This window comes from Tamandua tetradactyla, chromosome 21, assembly GCF_023851605.1.
Source record: "Tamandua tetradactyla isolate mTamTet1 chromosome 21, mTamTet1.pri, whole genome shotgun sequence".
NCBI classification, from domain to species: Eukaryota; Metazoa; Chordata; class Mammalia; order Pilosa; family Myrmecophagidae; genus Tamandua; species Tamandua tetradactyla.
This window is the reverse complement of record NC_135347.1, coordinates 41,093,443-41,112,589: the sequence shown is the minus strand read 5'-3', so window position 1 is coordinate 41,112,589 and position 19,147 is coordinate 41,093,443. Positions and strand designations below refer to the sequence as shown.

The window sequence follows — 19,147 nt, the reverse complement described above, 5'->3', positions numbered from 1 at the left end:
GATGTCCTATCATGAAAAAGTGTAGGGCTCTTTCTACCCGATAAGTGGACTTGCATTTAAATGTTTATTAGATTATTTTGTAATAGACCAGTAAACACACTCGAGCATGTTTTGTCAAAGTAATGAAATCTTTGTAACATGAGATTTCATAGCAGTTTTCTGCTATTAATAAACTTTATTAAGAGGAGGGGGAGGCTGCTGAGGTTGGTTTGAGAACGATTGGATCTACAGATTAGTGAAATGAATGAGTCAATTCTACTATATAAAAAACGTTTTCCAGAATAATTTGTATGCTAAACAGTTTGTAATGATTCTGGCCAGGGGCATAAGGAGCCACCAGTAATTCATACTGATAACCCAGGGTTGGCATGTTCCTTTACCAGGCAACTTATGAAAACAAGCCCAAATTATTGTTGATGTTTAATATTCATTAGGCTCTCTCTTCCCCTGTGGCTCCCCTGAGTAATTCTCTGATAGTAAATCAACTATTAAATGGCTAAGTATGGCCTAAAACAACATGTGTGACAGCAGGGAGCAATTCAAATAAACGGAGAGTAGGTTTAACTGAATCTCATAAACGTCCTATAGAATATGCTCTATGCTTACCTTCTAAGAGCTTACATTCCAAGGCTTGACATTCATCATCAACAGTATATATGTTCTAACATAAAACACCTTCTAGATGAATAATAATTGCATATTGACACTGTAACCCCTTCACTCTGCCCTTGTAGAAAGGTAAGACTGTAAATTCATTACCCAAAAAAATCTTATTTTTAAACAAATCAATAGCATGCATAAAATCCCTAAACATATTCAGGCTCAAGTCATATACTGCAATCCACACAGCATCCTCACTAGATGCTTCTCCACCATAGCCAGCTCACTCTACGCCTTTCTAAATTGGTTGACCAAGTTTGAAAACTCTCCGCAGTCTTATATTCCTCGGACCTCTTCCCTCCATCCTCCCTCCTCTCTGACAAGCCCTTTAGTCTTGTACACCCATTTGTGTCCCATCTACACTCACCCTGCCATCATCCTACCTCCTCCTCCTATTCAGCTTTAGGCTAGTTATCAGTGTTTCTTCAAGTTTGAAAAAGTTCTGCACTTAGAATTGTTACTCTTTTTTTTCCTCCGAAGGAGATGACGGAAAGCTGTTTTCAGAGATCAAGATTTAGTATCAGACATCTAGAAGACAATTAGACTTTCAAAAATGCCAAAGGTTATCACTTCTGGGAATAGGATAATTCATGTACATTATTATGCAAAAAAGAATCTTCTCTTCTGTCCCCTTGCTTGTATTAACCAAAGACCTCTTATTGTTATCCTAGCTCAGTCTGAGCCCAGCCCCAGAAGACAAGTTGGTATGCAATGACCCAGAAAGACAAGGAGTGGGGACTCCATGCTGACATAATGCAGATTAAGGGCAACATGGTGGTTGACCTAAAAAATATATATTTGAAGGTTAGTTTCATTAACGGAGATTCACCTAAAGTGGGGTAAATCAATAGATAAATAGAATCCTATTATCTTATGACTGGAAGGGGCTTGAGAGATCATCTAGTCTACTTGCCTCCCCATTTAGGAATTCCTTCATCCCGGTCACCTATTTACAAGTGCCCTTCAAATGTCTTTCAGACAAGGAAATTAATTCCTTGAGTGTAGGTCAGACACTTGAGAAGATGATAACTGACTGGGTTTATTCACAATGTGCAGTACAAAGCTTAAAGGGCATTGTATCATGGGCTGAAATAGCATGGCTTCTGGATATGGAAGAGTTAATAAAGTGGCTAACGAAGAACAAGAGGCTTAACAACTTGACTGGACTTGTCCAACGTTAAAAGCAGAAATCAGAAAAAAGACCAAATGTAATCTTCAAGTTACATTTACAAACCAAGGCAGTCTCAGGGAATTTAACAATCTTAACTGTAAAGTGATGGGTTAACAATCTACACTTTCAGGGAAAAAAAGTAAGAGGCCAAAATAACAGTGATTTGAGCGAGGCATGAATATTCAATTCTGCCTATGATGAGAAGTTACATTAATGATGTGAGGATTTAACTGACAAGCAAATGCTGAAAATGAAATCCTTAATGGAAAGAGAAATATTTTTCAGAAACCCATTGCAGATAATAAGTAAATTATTACCAACTTCAATAAAATATGATGATGAACACGCAAACCTTTAATGTCTAACATTAGGCATTACTGAACAATAGAGGTTTCAGAAAGATGAGCACCTTTTCATGTTGCTCCTTTTATTTTTAAAGTATCCACCTCTCCTTGAGATTTCTTTCAGCTACTAATAAAAGAAAAGCTGTTACAGGGTTTTAAAGGTATTCTTTGCTTTTAAAAGGAATATGGAAAAGTAGAGGCTTCCTTTTCTTCTCCACTAAAAAACATGACTTTTTAAGTAGTATGTGATTATATTTTCTTGGACATGTCATAAATACATATTTATAATTTGAAGATTAAATTTACCAATAAACTATGTTTGAATGTCCATCAAATTAAAAAAAGTCTTAAAACATAATTTATTATTTTATCATATTTTAAAATACAAAAGTGTCCAATTGTATTCAATTGAAAAGTTTTATTTTACTGTCCTCAGAGGCAAACAAGGAACTGCTTAAGAGCTTCTCATTAACAGAGTTACTTCACCGAGAAAATTTATTTGGAATCCACAGGGGATAGTCCTTCTGGAAGAAATGCCCAAGAAAAGGGCTATTTCTCAGTTAGCTAGCTATGCGAGTTTGAAGATAGAGTAATTCCTTTTTTATTCCTGCCTTAGTGCTGGCCTCTCCCTGGGATAGAGAAACATTTAACCCATCAGCATGCCAATCCAAAGATTCTTTCTGAAGCAGAATGGAAAAGGAAATCTGTAATTGAGGTAAAATGCTAATTTCCAATGTGTCCAGTGACACGAGAAAATAAAAATAAATGAGTTGGTCCAAGGACAGAGATTCTTCAGGAGTGGGTATTCCTGAGAATTTTGTAACTGCATCAGCTTCTGTGGCTCCATAGATGCCCACTCAAAATGGACATTGCAAATCAGTGATCTAACATGGCAACTATCTCAGTGAAAAGCCAAAGAAAATCACCACTAAACACTTGGAATTATCCTCCTAGTGCTTCCCACTGGGAATAATTATCTGGGAAAAGAGGAAACAAAGGTCACTTGGAAAATACTTCCTAATCTTCTCTTGATCCCATACTGAGCTAACATAATTATATTAGTCCTATGAAACTTCAAGATGGAGTGATGTCAAAAAATAAATTGTTTCAGTACTGTATATGAATGCCGTTTCTGAGTTCAACTCCCAAAGCCAGTGTTTTCCAATGTACAGAACTCTGGTCTTTAAGATGTTTGTCAAATAAGTTTGGATAGTGTCGTATAGGATACCTAGTAAAAGAAAAGCTCTAAGGAGTCCTGAGTTAAGGTCTGTATAGTCACAGAATAGTGTCTATTGTATACAAGTGCTCTTCTGAACACATATTGAGAAATACTGCCAAAGCAATAAAAAACGATATGAATCTTCTTCTAAGAAAGATTAGACCTGCTGTTGGTCTAATAGATTTCTGTCTGTTCAGAGTTTTCTTTATCTTTCCAGTGTACTTTATTGATCCCTGTTGATTTTTGAAAAAAAACAGTAGTCCTTCTACCAAAAAGTCAAGTAGGATCACCAAATTGTAAAGGAGGTTAGTATTCTGGTTTCTACAGAAGCAAAAATTGAATTTAAATGACAACTGTTCATGAAAAGGGAAATGTGATCAAAATCACCCAGGGCATAAAAACCAGGACTAGCATATATTCATTTTACCTGTAACTCTACATAAACCAAGCTCACCCGTCCTAGTCAGAAGCCTGCTTTTTCTTTCTATCATTCTCCTAGCCTGCCTCCCATCCATACATGCCAAGATTCCATTCTCTTATAACTCCGGACTTCTTAGTCTACTCTCTGTGTCCCATCTCTTCTAGGATCTCACTCTCTTGGTGTGATCGCTGAACCCGGACTGCTTCTCCTCCTTGAACTTCTGCCAGACATTGCCCTATTCTTGGATACAAATGCTGTCTCTGACTTTCAAATTCCCACACGGTCATGGGCCTCAATCCATCAGAAGGAATTAGACAGAATTCTGATTCTCCAAACTTCTAGTCTACATGTCACTATTTGCACTAGACTCACAGTCTTACTCTGTTAAGTAAAGCTCTCATTTAACTTATTGAAAGGATTATCAAGATGGCAAAGTCCCATTTTGTGGCGAAGGTGAGTAAGGGAAAGTTTAACATAGCAAAAACATTTCATTTCTCTTATTTGGGCTCTTAAACAATCCAGTACAGTACTAAGCTTTTGTTTCAGATTTTCATTAAAAACCAAATCATTTGTCACCAATTTAACATAACCCGAGTTTTACACTGACCAGGCCGGTCACAGAGTTAAGCAGTCAGTACAAACAAGCAATAAATTTTCTTATATATTAGAAATCACAGTTTTCCAGATAGACATAAAATAGAATTTAAGAGAAAACTCATGTGCATTAAGAACTGTAGGATATGAATATACCCAGTCTCAGATCCAGGGAAAAGGTCATTTTTAAATGATAGTTCTTTTTTTTTTTTAAATAAAGAAATAAAATAAAACAACATACATAATCAGTAATTCACAATATCATCATTTAGTTGCATATTCATCATTTCTTAGAACACTTGCATTAATTCAGAAAAAGAAATAAAAAGACAATAGAAAAAGAAATAAAACAAATACAGGAAAGGAAAAAAAAAAGATTATACCTACCATACCCCTTATCCCTTGCTTTCATTGATCACTAGCATTTAAACTAAATTTATTTCAGCATTTGTTCCCCCTATTATTTATTTTTATTCCATATGTTCTTTATTGTGTGTACTGATATATTTGATTATATAGAAATCAGAAGACTTGAAACTGCAAACCAAGTATTAACAAACACGAACAAGCCCTAAATTGTCTACCTATACCATATCTGGCCAACTTATATAAGCATGCACACTTACATACTTATCTTCCTGTATCACTTGGGAAGTACGCAAATGAATATTTGGGATATGAAACTTCAGGGGAAAAAAAAGGGCTTATGTGCTTATGGTTGATTAAGTAAATACTTTCTTACTGACAAGAAGTTTCTCTCATGTACTACAGCTTCTAATATAACTGAAAAAGATGAAATGTATAGGTAACTTTTTCCTACTTTTGAAAGGCAAGAATACTTCATTCACCAATTTTTTAAATGCTGTATTTCAGAGGAAGCATTAGTGGACAGGAAAGCTTATTGAAGATTTTGCACTTGATGCCAGAAGAATCAGAATTGTGTTGATTCTGGAGATGAGTGGGGGGAAAGGGCGTGAGGAGCAGCAGAACTCAAGGAAACAAATTAAAACTGTGAGGACAATAGGTAATTTTGAACAACCTAACAGCAGAAGTCTCAATCGGCCACAACAGTCCTTCACTCTCTCTCTCTCACCCACCCACACACTTAGACACACGCACACACATTTACACTGACTTGTGCTCTGCCTTTGGTCCTTTTTTTTTCCTATCTAGGGAACATGGAATTTGGGTAACATGAGTATTTTTTTTATTTTACTCTCACGACTTTTTATGTATACGATGCTTCCTGCCAAATAGTTGAGCCATTAGAATTACAGATCTAGCCTGTAACACTGTGCGTTGTCCTTTAGTTGACCGTCTGCGCCAATGAAAGGCGCTGTTGTCAAGACATGCCCCTTTGCCCTTGTGGTTACCATTTTACTCCAAAAGATTTGAAAGGGTGAAGCTATTATATTGCTCCAGCTACTGTATTCACCCTGTTGAGTCATATTTTGGCTAAGAGCCTAATAGAGGGTAGAGTCAATACCGAATTCAGATGAATTCGTTCTTCAATAATTTTTAAAAGACACTTTTATACCCAAGACCTACTGGCAATTAACGGCAATATAACTGACAATTATAATATCAAGTTTTGATTTTGTTATTTGATTTGTCATTTGATTTAAGGAAGGCAGTAAAACAAAACACATTCTCGTCTAAAGTGAATCTTTTTAACTCGTCATTGATTTTAATCTAAATTCAGATACATATTCTGCTAGTAAAAATGTGGCCTTGGTATGTAGTAGTGGTTATAAGGGAGAATGCGGTTACTTGGATAAAATCAAATATTTAAAAGTAGAATAAAATTATTCCAATAAAACATTAACCAAACCTTCAAAATTACAATTACATAGCAAATAAAACCATCGTAAATAATAAAATAACACCACACTACAAGAAACTCTGTAGTACATCTCATTATGTCTCATATGATGCTCCTTCTGTAGAGAAAGCAAATTCTAAGTCTAAAGTATTCTACCAAACCTAAAAATCCTTCAGCACTTGAGGCAATTATTTTCATTTTATTGTTCTTTAAAGCAAAATTGAAGAAATTGATCTCTCTCTAAGCGCTTGTGTTTAAAAATCCTTGGAGTAACTCTGCTGCTACTTGCTGTGTTACCTTGGTCAATTCACTTTAAATTCCTGGGTTTCAGCTCCTTCATTTATAAGATGAAAAAAATAATCTTAACAACTAACAAGCAGGATATAGTCAATCTTCATTATCTGTAGTTTTCCTATTTGTGAATTTGCCTACTCATAACCCCTAATTCAGTCTGCTTGCTGTGAAACCCTGTTTCTTGAATATCTTGAACATTCCAGAGTCTCAATTTTTCTCATTTTTAGGTCAAGAGTAATAATATCTACCTAAGAAAGTGTTGGGGACAATTAAAGAAAATACTATATATATATTACATATGTCATATACTGGGTGGCTTTCCCTGGGCAGTGAGATTTCTGAGAAAGTTTTCCTAATAGAGTTACCTCTGAAGGACTCTCCAAAACAACTAGATATTCCTCAGGCAATTATATGCCTTGGCCTCCTTGGCCTTCGGTGCTCTGGCTTCCTCAAATGTTACCTCAACTCGCTTTGCATAGAATAAGTTTCCTTGTTTCAGTTTTCATAGGCACTCCTAGGTAAGCAGAAGTGGGATCACATAATGTGCATATATTTATTCTCCTCCTGGCTTCCCTTCCAACATCTATCTCTGCCTTTCCATGCTTCCCTTCCAGATTGCCTGCTAATCCATTGATTTCATCAATCCTTAGTGTTTAACAGCCAAGGGTGGTCTAGGGATCAGCAGCAGCATCAACACCTAGGAGCTTGTTAGAAATGCAAAGTTGTCAAGTCCGTTCTAGACTACTGGAGTTGGAGTCGCAGGCAATTCCATCTTCCCTGCCACCTGATCCATGAGAGTTCATGCAAACCAAGCCTAAGCCAATCAGTGTCATACGTTCCCATCCACAGGAATCTGTTTAGGAGGTGGATAATCCTAAAACTGTCCAAGAGAGTGATGCTCAGGGTTTGTGTTTTATGTTTAGCACCAAAGGCTCATACTTCCCCCACCACACCATCCCTCAAATACAAATAAGAAAGCCTAGGACTCCAATTGTTCTGTGTAATCATCTTGTAATCATGAAGGAAGCCAGTCTGAGGATAAATCCAATACAAAGAGGGGAGCTGGTACCAGTGAGTCTCAGAGGAATGGAAGCAGCATGTTGGTGAACTGCTCTCTGTAGCTCATCTTACTTTTTCAAAAGCATAAGCAAATAAATTCAGTTTATTTGTCAAGACTAAGTAAGCAAGGTAAAGCCTGCGGACCAAATCTGGTTTATACTGTTCCAAGCTAAGATGCCTTTTCCTTTTAAAAGGACATAAAAGAAGAAGAACCAAAAGAAGAAGAGAAGGAAAGGGAGCAGCAGAAGCAGCAGCAGAAACCTCTGTGGTTCACAAAGCCCATTTCACCTCTTACAGTCAAAACTTGCAGACCCCTAACCCAACCAAAGCATCTAAACCGATGTGGAGAGTACCTCTTCATGCATATAAAGAGATTGGCACTTAGAAGAGCACTCAATATTAGTTCTCACTAATATTAGCTCTCCTCTGCTAAATTCTTCTCTAAGATTACGAAATATAATATACAAAACACATAAGTGAAATTTGCAAATGTGATTTAAAGTCATACCTCCTTACACTTGCATTCTTTATATCCATCACAAGGTTGTACAGTAGAAAGGTTAAGAGAAACTGTTCTAGAACCAGAGTACCTGGAGCCTAATCCTGGCTTATTGCTGACTCGATTGAAAGCATGGGCAAGTTATTTAACCTCTCTGTGACAAATTTTCCTCATCTGAATTGGGAGTGATATTAGTAGTACATTCCTCATACCTCATTGGGTTGATGTGATGGTTAAAAGAGTTATTATATTTAAAGTGTTTCAGACTGTGCCTTAAAAAGGGAAAAACAAATTAATAAGTTATCCCTGTATCTCTACAATTTCCTAAAATGTTCACAAACCAATCAAGATCCATCCTAATGTTGGTAGAGATGTGTGGTGACTAAAATCTGTATGCGCCCTAGAAAAGCATTCCTGTGGGTATGGATCCAATGCAAGTAGGAGGACCTTTTGATGAGGCTACTTCATTTAAGGTGTGACCCACTTTATTCAGGATGGGTCTTAATCCTCTTACTGGAGCCCTTTATAAAGAGGACAAGTACAGAGTGAGGTTGGAGTGGGAGAATGCCATGAAGCAGAAAGCTGAAAGCAATGAAACCCAGAAGAGAAGGGAGGGACCAGCAGACGCCATCATGTGCTTTGCCATGTGGCGGAGAAATCAAGGATGATTGGCAGTCAGTCTTCAGAATGAAGACATAGCTTGATAATGGTTTGATTTGGACATTTTTCTCAGCTTCAAAACTGTAAGCTAGTAAATTCTCCTTGTTAAAAGCCAATCCATTTCATGGTATCTGCTTTCAGCTGCCTAGTAAAATAAAACAAAGTGTTTAACTGTTCACAACTATGAAGAGAAAGAGGAAAGCGAATATTTCCTAACTAAATTTCTTTAACTGATCACTGATACCCTGGCTAGGTGCTTCTAACACATTGTTCCTGGGGAGTGATGGCTTGAGGTTCAAGAAAACAGTCTTTGTTGCCTACCAGTTCTCAAATTGTTTGCATTTGCAAAGGAATAAGAACGAAGACTGAAAAGGTACCCGAAGAAATTGCTGTTCTGATTTCTCTTTTGTTGGTTTAATGCTAATCTCCCACTTCTGAGAATAGGAAACATCCTTGAGAGCATTCCTTTTGACCTTGCTTAACTTCCTCTCCCTTCTTTCCCTCTGACTTTATTTTTAGATGAATATCAAACAGGAAATTCCACTCCTCTAAGAAGTGGTAAATTTCCTAGCTAGAGATCTGAGGGTGGAGCCCATTGGGAAATAAGTAATGGATGCTGGGTCATGGACTAAGGCAGAAGAAGGATGGATGGATAGAGGTAAAACAAGAGACCATTTCTGTTTCTTTCCCTCTGCTAGGGTTGAAACAAGTAGCTGCCAATTATGCCTCAGGCATGACTTTCAAAAAGCAGATCTTTGATTTAAGGCAAAATTCAAATCAAAAGCCTGGCAAGATCTACAGAGCAGATATAGCCACAGACCATTCTAATGCCCCAAGCCCGGATGGATGAGGGTGTGGAGGGTACTGAGAGACATAACAATGATTTGCCACTTACAGCTAAGTGTTGCCAAATGTACTCTAAGTACCTCATGTACTGGAAATACACTGCAAATTACCTTCCTTCTGTTGTGAATAGGAACAGAGGCTTTTTCTTTCTTTCCTGTTTATATTATCGATCACTGCATATTCAAATCCACCTCTTCTGTCTTCTAAGAAATTGATGTATAGATTGCACTTTATAACACTTTGTACCTTTTGGATTTGAAGACAGTAAGATGTCACACAGTGTGACCTTTCAAAATGAGTCTCTGATCTTAAAAGTAGGTTAAACTTCTTATACCAGGAAATCCTAAGTCCTGTACAAATACTAAAATATCCACAAATTATTGTGAACTTCTCAAAGAATCAACTGAAAATCTAATTCTGCATGTCAGTATTACTAAGTTTCCCTAGTAATGGTTTCTACAGTGAAAGGGATCTGTAAGTGGGCTTGCAAAGTGGGAATTCACCATCTCTGTTGAGGTTTGCACCTAACAAAGTACAAAACTGTTATACATATGCATTAATAAACTGGCAAGCTCTTGTGACAAATGGACAAACTGGTATGCTAATCATAAAATCCCTTTTTAGAAAAATAATATATGATTTAATACTAGGAAAGCTTTCTTAAAGTTTTAACCTATTACAAATCATCAAAAAATAAGGCACATGGGGGCCAAGATGGCTGCTTAGTAAGGTGCGCGCGCCTTAGTTCCTCCTCCAGAACAACTATTAAATAACCAGAAACAGTACAGAACAGCTCCCAGAGCCATGACAGAGACCAGACACACAGCGTACCCCAGTCTGGACAGGCTGGACTGGCTACAAGACTCCACAGTGGTGAGTTCCGCGAGCGGCACGCGCTTATCTGGGCTGTGGTGGCTGGCAGCCGGCGCCCCTCCCTCACGGGTGGCTTCCCAGACCAACTGAGAGTCTCAGAGAGGTGAGTTCCCCAAGCCGCAGTGGCCGGTGGCCGGCATCCCTCCCTCGCGGGCGGCTTCCCGGACTGGCCACGAGTCTCAGATCAGCGAGTTCCCCAAGCCGCGGCGGCCAGCGACCGGCGCCCCTCCCCCACAGGCAGCTTCCCGGAGGGAAAGGAAAGAGTTTCCAACAGTAGCAGGGACTGAGTCCAACCAAACACCAATAGTGGCATTAATAAACAAACTCTGACTACTAAAAATAGGCTCCGAGCTCAGGCGAAACTGATCAAGGCAGAAGTCACCTATTGGGCTAACTGAAAAAGAGGAAAGGTGGCAAAACAGAGCCTACTGCGGCTGTTTCTACAGAGGCTTGGTCGCCTCTGGACTCAGCGCTGGGATTATACAGGTTGTAACTGCCCCAAATGCAGAAACAGGCTGCTTTCAGGGCTCTCTACCACCTGAACCTTCCCCGTGGGAGGGGTGAAACGCAACTCAGGTGGAATCCCTCTCTCAAGGAATTCAGATCCCAGGACTTCGCAATTTGAAGCCATTAAAACTGGCCTACAACCTTTCCTCTGTCTCCACCACGCACCCAGCAGGGAGAGCCTTCCAAAGTTAAAGGAGCCACAACACCTTTTGCTGGTGGGACCCGCAGACAGACAAGCGCCACATACTGGGCAGGATAAGAAAAACAGAGCCCAGAGACTTCACAGGAAAGTCTTTCAACCTGCTGGGTCTCACACTCAGGGAAATCTGATTAAATTTCCAGATGCTAGCAAAAAATAACAAATCGCATCAGGAAAATTGAAGATATGGCCCAGTCAAAGGAACAAACCAATAGTTCAAATGAGACACAGGAGCTGAGACAACTAATTCTGAATATACAAACAGAAATGGAAAACCTCTTCAAAAATCAAATCAATAAATTGAGGGAGGACATGAAGAAGGCAAGGGATGAACAAAAAGAAGAAATGGAAAGTCTGAAAAAACAAATCACAGAACTTATGGGAATGAAAGATACAGTAGAAGAAATGAAAAAAACGATGGAAACCTACAATGGTAGATTTCAAGAGACACAGGTTAGAATTAGTGAACTGGAGGATGGAACATCTGAAATCCAAAAAGAAACAGAAACTATAGGGAAAAGAGTGGAAAAATTTGAGCAGGGGCTCATGGAATTGAATGATAATATGAAGCGCACAAATATACATCTTGTGGGTGTCCCAGAAGGAGAAGAGAAGGGAAAAGGAGGAGAAAAACTAATGGAAGAAATTATCACTGAAAATTTCCCAACTCTTATAAAAGACCTAAAATTACAGATCCAAGAAGTGCAGCACACCGCAAAGAGAATAGATCCAAATAGGCATTCTCCAAGACACTTACTAGTTAGAATGTAAGAGGTCAAAGAGAAAGAGAGGATCTTGAAAGCAGCAAGAGAAAAACAATCCATCACATACAAGGGAAACCCAATAAGACTATGTGTAGATTTCTCAGCAGAAACCATGGAGGCAAGAAGACAGTGGGATGATATATTTAAATTACTAAAAGAGAAAAACTGCCAACCAAGACTTCTATATCCAGCAAAATTGTCCTTCAAAAATGAGGAAGAAATTAAAACATTTTCAGACAAAAAGTCACTGAGAGAATTTGTGACCAAGGGACCAGTTCTGCAAGAAATACTAAAGGGACAGACAGATACGAAAAGACAGAAGAGAGAGGTATGGAGAAGAGTGTAGAAAGAAGGAAAATTAGATATGATATATATAATACAAAAGGCAAAATGGTAGAGGAAAGTATTACCCAAACAGTAATAACACTAAATGTTAATGGACTGAATTCCCCAATCAAAAGACATAGACTGGCAGAATGGACTAAAAAACAGGATCCTTCTATATGCTGTCTACAGGAAACACATCTTAGACCCAAAGATAAACATAGGTTGAAAGTGAAAGGTTGGGAAAAGATATTTCATGCAAATAACAACCAGAAAAGAGCAGGAGTGGCTATACTAATATCCAACAAATTAGACTTCAAATGTAAAACAGTTAAAAGAGACAAAGAAGGATACTATCTATTAATAAAAGGAATAATTAAACAAGAAGACATAACAATCATAAATATTTACACACCGAATCAGAATGCTCCAAAATACGTGAGGAATATACTGCAAATACTGAAAAGGGAAATAGACACATCTACCATAATAGTTGGAGACTTCAATTGCCCACTCTCATCAATGGACAGAACATCTAGACAGAAGATCAATAAAGAAACAAAGAATTTGAATATTACAATAAATGAGCTAGACTTAACAGACATTTATAGGACATTACATCCCACAACAGCAGGATACACCTTTTTCTCAAGTGCTCATGGATCATTCTCAAAGATAGACCATATGCTGGGTCACAAAGCAAGTCTCAACAAATTTAAAAAGATTGAAATCATACACAACACTTTCTCAGATCATAAAGGAATGAAGTTGGAAATCAATAATAGGCAGAGTGCCAGAAAATTCACAAATACGTGGAGGCTCAACAACACACTCTTAACCAACCAGTGGGTCAAGGAAGAAATTACAAGAGAAATTAGTAAATATCTCGAGGTGAATGAAAATGAAAACACAACATATCAAAACCTATGGGACGCAGCAAAGGCAGTGCTAAGAGGGAAATTTATTACCCTAAATGCCTATATCAAAAAAGAAGAAAGGGCAAAAATTCAGGAATTAACTGTCCACTTGGAAGAACTGGAGAAAGAACAGCAAAATAACCCCAAAGCAAGCAAAAGGAAAGAAATAACAAAGATTAGAGCAGAAATAAATGAAATTGAGAACATGAAAATAATAGAGAAAATCAATAAGACCAGAAGTTGGTTCTATGAGAAAATCAATAAGATTGATGGGCCCTTAGCAAGATTGACAAAAAGAAGAAGAGAGAGGATGCAAATAAATAAGATCAGAAATGGAAGAGGAGACATAACCACTGACCTCACAGAAATAAAGGAGGTAATAACAGGATACTATGAGCAACTTTATGCTAATAAATACAACAATGTAGATGACCAACTTTGACTCAAGAAGAAATAGATGACCTCAACAAACCAATCACAAGTAAAGAAATTTAATCAGTCATTCAAAAGCTTCCCAAAAAGAAAAGTCCAGGACCAGACGGCTTCACATGTGAATTCTACCAAACATTCCAGAAAGAATTAGTACCAACCCTGCTCAAACTCTTCAAAAAAATTGAAGTGGAGGGAAAGCTACCTAATTCATTCTATGAAGCCAATATCACCCTCATACCAAAACCAGGCAAAGATATTACAAAAAAAGAAAACTACAGACTAATCTCTCTAATGAATATAGATGCAAAAATCCTCAACAAAATTCTAGCAAATCGAATCCAGCAACACATTAAAAGAATTATACATCATGACCAAGTAGGATTCATCCCAGGTATGCAAGGACTTAGGAATAAATTTAACTAAAGAGACAAAAGACCTATACAAAGAAAACTACAAAAAACTGTTAAAAGAAATCACAGAAGACCTAAATAGATGGAACGGCATACCGTGTTCATGGATTGGAAGACTAAATATAGTTAAGATGTCAATTCTACCTAAATTGATTTACAGATTCAATGCAATACCAATCAAAATCCCAACAACTTATTTTTTGGAAATAGAAAAACCAATAAGCAAATTTATCTGGAAGGGCAGGGTGCCCCGAATTGCTAAAAGTATCTTGAGGAGAAAAAACAAAGCTGGAGGTCTCACGCTGCCTGACTTTAAGGCATATTATGAAGCCACAGTGGTCAAAACAGCATGGTATTGGCATAAAGCTAGATATATTGACCAACGGAATCGAATAGAGTGCTCAGATATAGACCCTCTCATCTATGGACATTTGATCTTTGATAAGGCAGTCAAGCCAACTCACCTGGGACAGAACAGTCTCTTCAATAAATGGTGCCTAGAGAACTGGATATCCATATGCAAAAGAATGAAAGAGGACCCGTATCTCACACCCTATACAAAAGTTAACTCAAAATGGATCAAAGATCTAAACATTAGGTCTAAGACCATAAAACAGTTAGAGGAAAATGTAGGGAGATATCTTATGAATCTCACAATTGGAGGCAGTTTTATGGACCTTACACCTAAAGCAAGAGCACTGAAGAAAGAAATAAATAAATGGGAGCTCCTCAAAGTTAAATACTTTTGTGCATCAAAGAACTTCATCAAGAAAGCAGAAAGACAGCCTACACAATGAGAGGCAATATTTGGAAATGACATATCAGATAAAGGTCTAGTATCCAGAATTTATAAAGAGATTGTTCAACTCAACAACAAAAAGACAGCCAATCCAATTACAAAATGGGAAAAAGACTTGAACAGACACCTCTCAGAAGAGGAAATACAAATAGCCAAAAGGCACATGAAGAGATGCTCAATGTCCCTGGCCATTAGAGAAATGCAAATCAAAACCACAATGAGATATCATCTCACACCCACCAGAATGGCCATTATCAACAAAACAGAAAATGACAAGTGCTGGAGAGGATGCGGTGAAAGAGGCACACTTATCCACTGTTGGTGGGAATGTCAAATGGTGCAACCACTGTGGAAGGCAGTTTGGCGGTTCCTCAAAAAGCTGAATATAGAATTGCCATATGACCCAGCAATACCATTGCTAGGTATCTACTCAGAGGACTTAAGGACAAAGGCACAAACAGACATTTGCACACCAATGTTTATAGCAGCATTATTTACAATTGCAAAGAGATGGAAACAATCAAAATGTCCATCAACAGATGAGTGGCTAAACTTTGGTATATACATACAATGGAATATTATGCGGCTTTAAGACAGAATAAACTTATGAAGCATGTAATAACATGGATGGACCTAGAGAACATTATGCTGAGTGAGACTAGCCAAAAACTAAAGGACAAATACTGTATGGTCCCACTGATGTGAACCGACATTAGAGAATAAACTTGGAATATGTTATTGGTAACAGAGACCATCAGGAGATAGAAATAGGGTAAGATAATGAATGGGTAATTGGAACTGAAGGAATACAGACTGTGCAACAGGACTGGATATAAAAACTCAGAAATGGACAGCACAATACTACCTAATTGTAATGTAATTATGTTAAAACACTGAATGAAGCTGCATCTGAGGTATAGTTTTTTTTTTAATTTCTTTCTCTCTATTATCGTTTTATTTTTTTTCTGTTGTCTTTTTATTTCTTTTTATAAATCGATGCAAATGTACTAAGAAATGATGAATATGCATCTATGTGATGATATTGGAAATTACTGATTGTATATATAGTATGGAATGATTTCTAAATGTTGTGTTAGTTAATTTTTTAATTAATAAAAAAAAATAAGGCACATGTTGAGTTTATCATCTTTGTTTCATTTAACTACATACTTTCTATAGCCAGGTAATACCTGCTTATACTTTTAAAAGTTGCAGTGGGACAAAAGGATAAACATATATTCCTATTATAAACCTATCACAGAGGGAACTACCCCTAAAATTTCTTGTATCTTTCCCCAATTTTTCTGTGCAATGTAGGAACATAGTCTTTTCTTTATAACATAAATGGGAGCACTTTGAATTTTACTTAACATTTTTTGATAAATTTCTATCTGATCCTCTGGTCATGCAAGTTTTTCAATTTAATGATAAAATCTTAATATCTGAATACCAAAATACAGGCACAAGTGTTTTTTATGATGAGCCATGTTTTGCGTATATAGTCTGCCTATGCCAACATATGTTAATTAAAAGGATGATGGGCCAGACATGTATGAGAAATACTTGGTTAGTAAAGGCAAACAGACTTCTTTCTTGCTAGACTTTGCAGATTCCTCAATGTGCTAATTTGCGTAGTGACTCATTAAGAGGTTTATACAATATACTGCATTTCACAAAACAATTTAAGCACGAAGTTTTCTAATGGAGGAACATCTTTTGGGATTGGTGTTCCAAAGACCACCCTTTGGGAACTGCTGATCTACAGCATTTAGTTTAATCATCCCCACAAGCCTATCAGATTGGTTGCATTATTCCTGTTTTACAAAATAAAGAAGGCTGAGACATAGAAAATTAAAGTGACTTTCCTAAAGTCATCAGCTATTAAGTGATAGAATTGGCATCAACACACCAAACTATACTCTTCCCCGACACCACCCAGAGCTCATCATTCTTTTAGCATCACTAAGCTAAGAATACGCAGTAATTGTTCCTTGTCTTTAATCTAATCACAGAATTTGAGCTTGGGAACATTTTGATAATATGGATCTGGATGTCAGAAGAGGCAAAAAACAAACAAAAAAGCACACTACATATGAATGTGCAGCAGGATTTCAGAGAAGAAGGAAATAAAGACCGAAGAGTTCAGGAAAGACTATATGGCCCAAAACACTTTACCTGTACCCCTCTGCATTTAGTTCCTTCAACTACAAAGCTAAGATAACACCTTTTCTGATAGCATTCTTATACAGCCAAAATTGAGAGAGTATTAGTCTACATTATTAGGAAAAATGAACAATTTTGAAGAAAATTGTATATCATTCCCCCTGATTCACATGAAACCACTAGCTTCCTGAAATTCAAAAAGCTAAATCTTTTAAAAATATTTCTCCAAAATTAAAATTCAAAATATTTTTGAACATTCCTAAATCAAAAACTATAAACATATTTGTTATAGTTTGCTAGCTGCTGGTATACAATATACCAGAAACAGAATGACTTTTAAAAGGGGGAATTTAATAAGTTGCTAGTTTACAGTTCTAAGGCTGAGAAAATGTCCCAATTAAAACATGTCTATAGAAATGTCCAATCTAAAGCATCCAGGGAAAGATACCTTCGTTCAAGAAGGTCGATGAAGTTCAGAATTCCTCTCTCATCTGGAAGGGCACATGGCGAACATGGCATCATCTGCTAGCTTCTTCTCCTGGCTTCCTATTTCATGAAGCTCCCTGGGAGGCATTTTCCTTCTTCATCTCCAAAGGTCACTGGGTAGTGGACTCTGCTTCTCGTGGCTATGTCGTTCTGCTCTGCTCTCTCTGAATCTCTCTCTCTCCAAGATCTTTCCTTTTATAGGACTTCAGAAACTAATCAAGACCCACCCAAATGGGTGGAGACATAGCTCCCCTAATCCTGTTTAGCAACCACTCTTGATTAGGTTTCACCTCCAGGGAGATGATCTAATTACATACAATCTTGAATAGGGATTATTCTGCCTTTACAAAATGGGATTTAGTTTAAAACATGGTTTTTCTAGGGGACATACATCCTTTCAAACCAGCACAATATTTTAAAATAACTCTCAAACTAATAGGCTAGAAAACGGAAAGAGTAAGTTACAAAGAATAGTTAAAAACAAACAGCATGGGCAGCAAACAATGAAGATGGCAGAAAGCTATAGACATGAGGTTAGGAGTGGAATGAAAGAAGTAATAGGAAGAAATTGACTTCTCCCCTTTCCCCCTGAGTTGAGACAGAGGTGGAAGGTAGATGGGAGGAGATAGGGAGGCCCTGTAGAAGAGGGCAATGGAATATAGGGTGTCTTTATTTCCCCATATGGTGATTTGAAGCTGTTATGGACCTCATAAAAGGCATGGTTCTTTGAATCCATTCCTGTAGGTACAGACCTGTTATAGGGGGGACCCTCTGATTACGTTACTTTAACTGAGGTGTGACCCACCCCATTCAAGGTGAGTCTTAATCCTCTTACTGGAGTCCTCTCTGAGAGGATAAAGACAGAAAAAGCCCAAAGAGCTCAAAGAAACCCCAGAGAAGCTGAGAGGCAAGAACACACCCACAGGACCTGAGTGAAGAAGCAACTGAAGCCAGAAGCTGAAAGCAAATAAACTCAGAAAAGAAGGTCCAGCACACATGGGCCATGCACCTTCCTGTGTGACAGAGGTGTTCTAGATGCTGGCAGCCTTTCTTCATCCTATTGATGGTACCATCCTATTGATGCCTTAATATAGACATATTCATGGCCTTAGAACTGTAAATTTGTAAGCTAATACATGCCCATTGTAAAAGTCGATCCATTTCTGGTGTATGGCATTCTGGCAGCTTTAGCAAATGGAAACACTCCACATTGCCCCCATTCAACATCAAGATTCACCTGCAGCTACAGTTTTCTCCCTCTGTAGTCACATCCTCATCCCCAGGTTTGTCCTGGCACAAATACCTATTCCTCACCATTAAAGGAGGTAGAGAAGAACAAAATCCTTGGATACTTGGTTTCCATCATTTGCAGTAAATTGCACCCTCAGTTGTCAGTAATTAGACTTATCTCTTGATATTTCCTGATTTCTGTCAATTTTCCTTTTCCTGGCCATTGTTATCCATGACCTCTTGGCTGTGGCAGACACAATGCCATATCGTTAACTTCTGGTCCTCTTACCCCAGGAAGATGTACTGTCTTCTTCCAGTAAATCCCTTCCAGTTTTGTGCCATAATTTATTAGCTACTGCGTAATGCATACTTTCCTCCTTCGTACTTATTTTGTGTAGGGTTGGTTTTCCACCCTTCCACCCACCTGATTTTAGGTACCTTAAGTGGAGGTTAA

The 19,147-nt window shown here is 37.7% G+C and overlaps 1 long non-coding RNA gene across 1 annotated transcript in view; it reads right to left on the bottom strand.

Moving 5' to 3' along the window:
• Positions 1-19,147, bottom strand: part of LOC143665344 (uncharacterized) — a 187,914-nt gene that overhangs the window by 26,798 nt on the left and 141,969 nt on the right. The gene's annotated exons all lie outside the window — the stretch shown is intronic.